The sequence below is a fragment of the Mercenaria mercenaria genome, chromosome 18 (genome assembly GCF_021730395.1).
Source record: "Mercenaria mercenaria strain notata chromosome 18, MADL_Memer_1, whole genome shotgun sequence".
Taxonomy (NCBI): domain Eukaryota; kingdom Metazoa; phylum Mollusca; class Bivalvia; order Venerida; family Veneridae; genus Mercenaria; species Mercenaria mercenaria.
The window spans coordinates 41,015,406-41,025,498 of NC_069378.1; positions in this window are offsets into that span (position 1 = coordinate 41,015,406).

The window sequence follows — 10,093 nt, forward strand, 5'->3', positions numbered from 1 at the left end:
AATTCATACGTATGCAATTGTGTAGATAGTTCGCAGATTTCACATTTGAAACAAAAAGTTAAAGCATAATTATTGTAAAATATCATAGATCAGTATAATACAGCATTTCATATATTTGTAAGTTTGCCCTCCACGAGAGTAAAGCTTAATTGTTCCGTGTTTTTCTTGATATTATCCCTTTTCCTCCATAAGCACACACGCACGCACGCCCGCACATCCCAGTGTCATACATTTTTACTATTTCGTTTCTTACCTCTCCAGCCTAGTAACATATGACAATAAGATTAGTATCTATGGTCTCTTCCGGTTAATTATCAGCTCCACGCAAATGTTCACATATTTTGACGGTGGGATTTGGTTTTACTAGTCAGAGTATTTTGAAATTTTATAGCAGAGGGCAGTATTTGAGATATGAGTTCCAGGACAACCATGATATGAGCCGTGCCATGAGAAAACCAACATACTTGCGTTTGCAACCAGCATGGATCCAGACCAGCATGCGCATCCGCGCAGTCTGGTCAGGATCCGTGCTGTTCGCTTTCAAAGCCTATTGTAATTAGAGAAATCGTTAGTGAACAGCATGGATTTTGACCAGACTGCGCGTATGCTCAGGCTGGTCTGGATCCATGCTGGTCGCAAATGCACTATGTTGGTTTTCCCATGGCACGGCTCAATAAGAGGTAACGCTTTGAAATCTATCCTAAAGTTACATTAACGCATAAGCGTAGCTTTATAAAATTCTGATGAGTTAACCGCTAAATTGTTTGAAAATTATTACATTTTGAATGTTGACACCTCAGACGCTTATTAAAATAAAAATAAATAAAAAATAAAATCTTACACATATACATATACTGGTACAAATCCTAGTATCTCGTAAATTCTGTTTCCTCGTGGCTGCACTTAATTTGGAATCGGGGTGTCTAACTACTCTCGAAACAATCGAAATATTTCCAAAACGTAAAATTTACAATAAAGTTAAATAAATTTATGATGTTTATTCCAACATGATGACAAAACGATATTTGGGCTTTTAATTTTTTTTATTATTTTTGTAAATGTTTACAATGTCGTGTGTATCAATCATGTATAATCATGAACTTAAGAGGTAATTCAAGAAATCCTTGCAAAGCTGTAAAGGACTCTTTTGACTAAATTCTTCTTAAAATAGGTAAAAAGTGATCACAAGACATACGAGAACCCGTTTAATTACGTATTTTTATCTGGGGTAGAGGTAGAGTAATGTAATTCAGCGTAATAATTTTGCCCACGGTAACAGAGTTTTAAAGGCTATTTTGATCTGAAAGTAGAGTTTATCTTAAAATGAAGATTTACAGAAACAAATACTCATTGCGATTAAATAAAATTTTCATCATCATATTACTTTTTAGTCAAATTATATTGCTTGGGTTTTACATTAGACAAGATTAAAGCATATTTTTTATTCAAAACTATACGTCATATTTGTCGCTCTGACGTAACTTTAACGTAAATGTCGAGTCTAAGGTTAAGTGATCACCACAAATTATATATACCATTTTAAATGCAGATACTTGTTGACTGAACAGAACGATTTACGAAAACAGTCCGACGGACGTGAAATCACGGTTCATCAAAAATGTACGTCTAAGGTTTGCGGAGAAAAATGTTACAGAAATATCAAAAATGTAAAATACGCATTATATGAAGAATATGCTGGATTTTAAATTAAACAAAATGTCGAAACGGAACCCAATAACTTCTGAATTTAGGCGCATTCCACCTTAATTGTAGCAAATTGTGTCCATTTTAAACACCGTTTATTTAAAAAAAAATCAAAAATTTAATTAAGGGATTTTGTAATATGCTAATTTAAAGCCGAAAAATGCTGCGAAACTGAACGTCAATTTTTGGCGATTTTCTTTCCATTTTTCAAATATTTGTCGGTGTAAAACAATGATTTTTACATCAACATAAAGGAAAAAATAATTCATTAAGAATTTTTTTTGGCTGGTGCCTTTGGAGTATCCGTAACAGTTGCCATGGATACGCGGCAACGTCAGTTTCAAAAACGGGCTTTGGTGGTCAACTTTGACGTCTCGTGTACAAAAACTGGTTGGCTCTATTAGTATAAAATAAACTGCATCTTGTTTGAAATATGGTCAACTTTACACAATCATGCAAAATTTCAAGACGCTAGTCGAAAGTTCGCAAAGTGTCGCGTTCTACCTATTCCAACTTTCATATTTAACGGGAAGTTAATAATAACAACTGGGGATTAGCTGTCACTTTAGGTGATAGCGCAACAGGTAGGTAACTGTTCCTCTTATTGCTCAATTTGCTCAGCGCTTACTGCTCAGCAATTAAGGTTGAACAGTTACCTATACTAAAATGACAAGTATTACATACGGTTTTAAACATTTTTTTCTGTACGTCTGCTTTGTTTACATTTTATGAATGAAAGTCACGGTATAAGAAGAAAATGTCCCAAGGCCAAACCCAAAAATAATGAGTTAAAGTCCTTTGAGTCCTTAGCAAAAACAATCAGAAACTTTGATTTTTTTAGGCTAGACCCCAACAAGTAATGCCTAACTACAGATAATATTCTGCAACTGCTTTGACTGCTGCATACCAGCAAAGTGTTGAAAATGAAATGCCAGTGAAGAGGGCAGCTAGAACATACAATGTGCCAGTTTCAACCCTCAGAGATAGAGTTCTGGAAAAGGTTGCCCGGACACTGTTGCCAATGGTAACGCCCACTATTAACCACGTTTGAGGAGGCAAAGCTTGCAGAACATTTCAAGACAATGGCGAGTTATGGCTATGGCTATACGCGCCAGGAATCTGTTGACCTATCTTCAGATTTTGCTTTTCAACTTGGCAAGAGGGCCAAAGATCAATCCTTAACACTGAAATGGATGAGAGGCTTTTTGAAACGTTGGCCTGAACTTATGGTTCTTGAACCTAGGGGTTTAGAGTATTTTAGAGCTAAAATGACTTCAGAAACAACAGTTACATCATATTTTGAGAATTTAAAGCAGACTCTTGAATTACACGGACTCACTAACAAATCACATCTCATATTCAATCTTGACGAGAAAGGTGTAACAACTAATCATACACCAGCATATGTTGTTGGAAGTTCCGCTTATTGTCCGCAAGCTGTAACATCTGGTAAGGGAAAGACGGTCACTGTTCTAGGCTGTGGTAGCGCTAGTGGGGTTTTATTGCCTTCTTTCTTTGTTTTTCCCGGCAAGCGGATAAATTCGGACCTACTCCATGGTAAATCAGTTGGTGCTTCTGGTGTTGTAAGTGAGACAGGCTGGTCTAACCAAGCAGTTTTCAGAGAATACCTGTCATCTCATTTTCTGAAATATATACCAGGACGAGACGGTTCTTTTAATTGTTGATGGACACAAGTCACATATTTCTGTTGGTACTTGTGAATGGGCTTTGGACAGAGGTATTGTTCATTTCATTCTGCCAGTCCATTAAAGTCATATTCTCCAGCCATTGGATGTTTCTTGCTTTGGGCCATTCAAACGAATGTACAATGCTGAGTGCCACAAGCTTATGCGGCAGACCCAAGCGACAATCACCCGTTACAATATTTGTGAACTGGCTTGTCGTGTTTATGTCAAAGCTTTATCTGTCAGTAGAAAACATAAGTCAGCTTTTAAACGTACAGGTATTTATCCGTTCGATCCTACTGCAGTACCAAAGGAGTATTTACTGCCTGCTGAGGTGTACCATGAGGATAACTCATTTCTGAGCCAGGACAGTCAGTCAACGGTTGAAGGTGGCATAGTCATGAATGCTGAAGAAAGTGCCCTTGAAATACTTGTATCTAGGGAAAACAACTGAAAGTCATTAAAACTGAAAATACAAAGAAACCAAGAAAAGTTATGAGAAAGATTGTGGCAGGTAAAGAAATAAACAAAGAGGTCATTGAACATGAAGAGACAATCAAGCAGAAAAAGTCTACATGTAAACATAAAGTATCAGTTAAAAAAAAGCCAAAAGAGTAAGGTCACCAAGGAAAATGTTAACTCTGGCCTGTCTTGTTCAAAAACTGTAAATGTTGACCTAGATCAACAACCTGGGCTATCCCACATCATTTTTGTCTCTGAGGGTGAGACATATGAAAGTGACATTGATGATGATGATGATGATGTGTGTTGTGTTTGCAACCTTTTCACACCAGCATCCATTTCTAAAAGTGATACAGTGTTGTTTACTAAATGGGCTCAGTGTGATGGCACCAGAAATAACATGCCCCGCAAACACTGGGTACATCTCATTTACTGTTCACAAGTCAGAGTTATCAGTCTAGGTGACAAGTTGTTCTGTCCACACTGTAAGTCTGAGGAGTAAAAATGTTTAAAGTGAAAGAAATACTGTTCAACTGTTCTAGTTTTAACAAAGTTGCATTTTCCAGGGTTCTTGTTAATTTTTATTCTAGGACGTTAAACCTAATATGAATAGTGTGGCCTGATTTTTGTAACACGCGCCTAGTGACATAATACGGACCATAAGAAGTGGCGGATATAAACTGTCAGTGATATAACAATTTTTCATTTTTGTTGTGATTTGTGATGTGTTCAGGAGAAAATTCGTTGCGGATAAAGGGAAAAGGATTTATTGATCAAGTAACTTTTATCATCCTGCCCTTTTATAAATCTTTCTCTTGTAATAAACGCTTAGGGTGTCTCTCGAGGATACTACTCATACTAAAATTGAGTTTTGCTTCACCAAACATAACCTCCTCTCCCATTTGTTTTACCAAAATATGAAATTTAAACAGAAACCAGATTTATTTTAAACCTCTGTGGCCATGCCAAGTGAAACACTGTAGTGTTCAAAAACCTGTCCGCCATTACGCGACTAGACCAAATGGCCCACGCTGGTTCCTTTACTATAGTTAGGCCGTGTCCAGTATGTGTATTCGGGTTTAGCGTCTTTTTCAACATTTGTTTTTTCAGTCGTGATCAAACTTATATGTACAGGAAACAATATACTAAATTCTGAGTATGTAGAGTTTCCGTGCATGTGCATTCTTGGACAGAGATAGGCGCAAGGAAAGAACGCAAAAATGTGAAAGAGCCAAAATACATAATTATGAATTTTCTCACAGAAACTGAAGCAAATCAGTAGATTATCATTACATACATCAGTTCAATATTTGCATTAACTACGAAAAAATGTTGGATAAACATACGTAAATAGTTTCGGATTGATGGATTTTGGTAGCAGTAACATAATATGTCCCGTATACCGACACCTAAAGATTAAAATGATGTAACCATTTACAATAACAAAATGAAATAATTAAAAAATATAAATATCATAAATGGAGCAAAACGAAGGTCTATCGAATACTCCGAAGTCATTGTCTCATGAAAAATTGCTTCAAGTTAGCGCTTTAAAATTGTTTCAAGTTAGCGAAAAACTAATGAATGAGTGATCTACGAATGATAATCGGCAGGTTAACGAATGTTTCTGGTTATTAGACATTTGCAAATTAAGACGAAGTGGAGTGTGAACACCTAGGACGATCGATTTTTCAAGTGGGGCATCTCAATATAATTTGATTATATTATGTGAGTAGGAAAAACATGCGTATAACGGTGAAAAGGTCTAATTTAAAATACCACCACCATGAGGTTGTTATATAGATTTCGCTTTTATTATCTGTCCGTCCAAGAACATCTGTGTTACTCATATCGCCAAAAGAATTATTAAACGACCGTTATCAAATTGTATGGGAATGTTATTTAACCTCACCTACCGGCTACCTCGTTTGGAAATGGTCTATTAATATAACTTACAGACCGCTTAATTGGTCTATGATAATTACCAGACACGTCCTTCTTCTGTTGGTTACACTATAGAATATAATACGATATTTCAATGTTAAACAGACCCACTCAGTAACATTTTCATGAGACAACCTCCGTCTAAGCACTGGCTTTGTCAGAAGAAAAAATCGTGAAATATGAAAACTTACAGAAATAACAAAGCTGTCGGAGGATAGCAACGCGCGACTATTCAACAGCCTTGTCAATTGAATGAATATACATGTCGAGAAAGAGGCAACATTTTGTAAAAATGCAAAAGAGGGTTATGGAACCTAAACTGTGCATATCAGCTTATGACAGTGGACAAGTGTGTGAAGTTTTCCCATTAGTGGGTACTGAGATACCAGCTTACGTACAAAAATTAACATATTTTTGTGAAAAAGCAAAGTAGAGTTATGGAACCTATGGACTGCATGTCAGATCATGGCAGTGAACACGCGTGTGAAGTTTCAATCAATTCCCATTAGTGGATAAGAGATACCAGCTTACATACAGAAGATTAACCAAAAACTGCTAAGTCGAAAAAGGGGCATAATTTTGTAAAAATGCAAAGTAGAGTTATAGAACCTGTACACTGCATGTCAAATCATGACAGTGAGTAAGTGTGTGATGTTTCAAACCATTCCCCATCAGTGGGTACTGAGATACCAGCTTACATACAAAACATTAACCAAATATTTTTAAGTCGAAAAAAAGTAGAATAATTTTGTAAAAAAAGCAAAATAGAGTTTTAAGCATTTGTAATGTAAGTCAGTTTATCACAGTGTATAAGTGTGTGAAGTTTCAATCCATTCCCACAAGTGTTTGCTAAGATAACAGCTTACATACAAAAGCCAAATCGGGACACCGACGCACGTGTGATCTACCTATTCTTTGAATAGACGAGCTAAGAATGACAAATTATAAACTCGCAAAATTTGCAAACATCAAAAATTTGCCCTGAGTGCATTATTAATCTAAAGATGAAATCTTGACGATTCTTTATGCAATTTGCATGGAACATATCTGTCAAACGTGTATTTTAGAAAAAAAAAACTTTTAACTATTCAGAACATACTTTTATAACGTTTCCGGGCTTGTCAGATACTGTTTAGAATGTTTTTAATGTTTGGAGGCTGGTGATTCAGAAGTGTTTTTGAAATAGTACATACCTCGTTTTCTAAACAAAAATCTCCATGATTTTGCCGAATATAGTTAAGTTATATAAAATTATTATAAAGAACACATTTCCCATGTCATTGAAAACAACATAGGGTATAGTAAAGTCCAAAAAAATCTTTTTCAGATGTTATATACAAGGCTTTAATTTACATAACCATTTGGTAGACCTACCCAGTAACTTTTCCATGAGACAACCTCAATGGTACAGCTCCAGTATATCTGAGGGAAAAGTTTGTACCTTCTCGACAACGGTACAGACTTCGCTCACAAAGTGACATTAACTTTAACATCCCTAGACGGCGAACAAAATTAGCAGACTGATTTATGGCCGTCGTTGGTCCCAAATAGTGGAATTATCTACCTAGCTATCTGAAAGACATTCAGTCTGAAGTCAGCTATAGATAAAAACTGAAAACACATTTGTTTAGTCAGTTTCATGAACAATGAGTGTAGTCTTGTTAAAATACAAAATATCAGTAGTGGTGTGAAATAGTTTTTATACATGTCCAAATCTCTAAATCTAAGTTCTAGAATCCTGTTCATATTTTGAATGTATATATTTTAAATGTGTGTTATGTAATTGTAAAGCGCAATAGAATATTTTATAATTTTTGCGCTATATAAATGCCACGTATTTGTATTTGTATTTGTGGACATTGTACCAACAATTTTGAATTATTAACCTTTTTAAACATAGCGTGATTGTTGATATATATCTGAACGACATTTAAAACCAAGTATAATATTGAAATCATGATTTGGTAATCTTTAAGAATGTTGTTTAAGGTCTATTGATTGAAATATAATACATGTAATTTAGTTACCTATTATGTCATTGCAAAATATGTAATCACCAGTTGTAAAGAAAGAACATAATTATCTCACTGTAAATTGGTTTTCAAATACTCTTTGTAGCGGTGTCATACCTGTGCATTACTCTTAGGATTTAATTTGGTGTAATCATTTGATATCTTTTGTACTTTATTTTCTACAACCTCGCGACATTGAAAATAATGTAATAATCATTATGCGGGAAAAATTACGTCTGCAGTATTATTAATCTCGGCAAAATGTCCTATTCAAAAGCTTTTTGGCTTTGCTGATTTTCTCAACCAACACTTTATTAATGTTTGACATTGTATTATAATTGCGTTATAGAAATTTCCCTTTGAAACCATCAGAATAGACGGCGTATGATTTCAATGTATACATGTTCAGGAGATTTAATAAATAACAATTTAATAGTAGGATAGTGAAATAAATTGCAAAAGTTGTATCTTTTATAAAACTAAAAAGAAAGCTGGTTACTTTCAATGCTTGTTAAATCAACTTATTAATATCTAAGTCAGTTGGGTTTACAAAAATGTTCATAAGGACATCAGAATGTTTGTCTTTATAAAGTCTACATTAAGTCTGAATCTGGATTATGTAGGGTCAAAAATCTCAGGTTGTGATATTGCACAAACACACTAGAGGCCATGATTTATGTTCCATCTTTCTAAAACCTTGTAAGAATATTTGAATTTATAAAATCTAGAAGTAGATTAAAAATGGATTATTTGGGCTTAAAAACTGGATTAGGACTAAAAGAAATATTTTCTACTTGATTTTATAAAATCAGGTTAGAAAGTTTGCCTTTATCAAATGTAGGTTAACTTTGAAACTTGTTCTAAACCTTGACAATAAAGCAAAGTAATTCAAAAACCTTGTTAACACTCTAGAGACTAAATTGTTTACCTGATCTACATGAAACATAGTCGTAATGCTTATCTTAATCAAATCTAGGTAAAGTTTGAAAATTGGTCATCTGGCTTTAAAGGGTAGGTCAGTAAAATAAATCATAGAAAAAACATTTTTAACACTTTAAATGACATATTTTCTATCGAAACTTTATCTTTATAAATTGTTTAACAAATTTAAAGTAAGGTTATCTGGGATATACAGCTAGGTCACTAGGTCATATCACAGAAGAACATTCTTAACGCTCTTAATGCCTATTTTCTACCTGATCTACATAAAAATTGATTAGAAAGTTCGTCATACTATAAAATCTTGGTCAAGTTTAAAACTCTACAATCTTTGGTAAATTACTATGTTACTAAGGTAGATTCCATCTTAGAACTATAGATGCAATTGTTTTTGTTTGATCTATATGCAATTTAGTCACAATATTTGTCTCAATGCATTCTATTTCAGTTTAAATACTGCGTTATCAGGGAGTAAAAACTGGGTCACTATGTTAAATCATAAAAAAGAGACTCAATAGCCTACTTTTGACCCTGTTTCAAAAAAGTCCGACAGTTTGTTAAAAAACATTTTGACAAAGTCGCAATACAACTTGACCAGAGTTATGATCTCTGGAGTGTTCAAAGCAAAACTATTTACGTCGGACAACGACGGCGGACAACACGACTATTTTGTTTTCACATGCAAAACGTCTAATGTTGAAGAACATTTCTGTAAAGTGTAATGACGGTATGTCAAATACTTTTGTCATTACGTGAAACACAAATTTTCTATGATAGAAAGACGGACTGACGGACGGCCGGCCAGACAGACAAAGCCAAATCTATATTCGCCACAGCAATGTGGTGGCATTATCACCATTATGGACACGTTTTTCCTGCCAAACAATATTATTGAATCATGTTGAGATGGTCCCCTTTAAATATTGATCGTCCTAGGTGTCCACAGTCCACTTCGTCTTAATTCGCAAATGTCTGTTAACCCCGGGTAAGTATTTAACCAACCACAACCTGTGTCAGTGAACATTCGAATGAATGATTTTCTCGCAGTTTTACACAAGATTTGTATACTAGTATATAAATATATGAGACTATTTCCTATATGACTTCAATAGTTGTAAAGAATTCAGAAGTTAGGACGGCAGCCAGAGCAATTGTGATAACGCGTACACGTAAACGTCTTTTTATCGTTTTTATCGTTGTTATGAAAGTATTCTTTTATTCACACGTGGAATGCCATACGGCATCTACTCCCTCCAGCTCCTATGCGTATGGATATGTACCTATAGTTTCTAAGCATATGTATAAAAGGGAGAGTACATTGTACGTATAAGCTATTCTGTCAGTAGC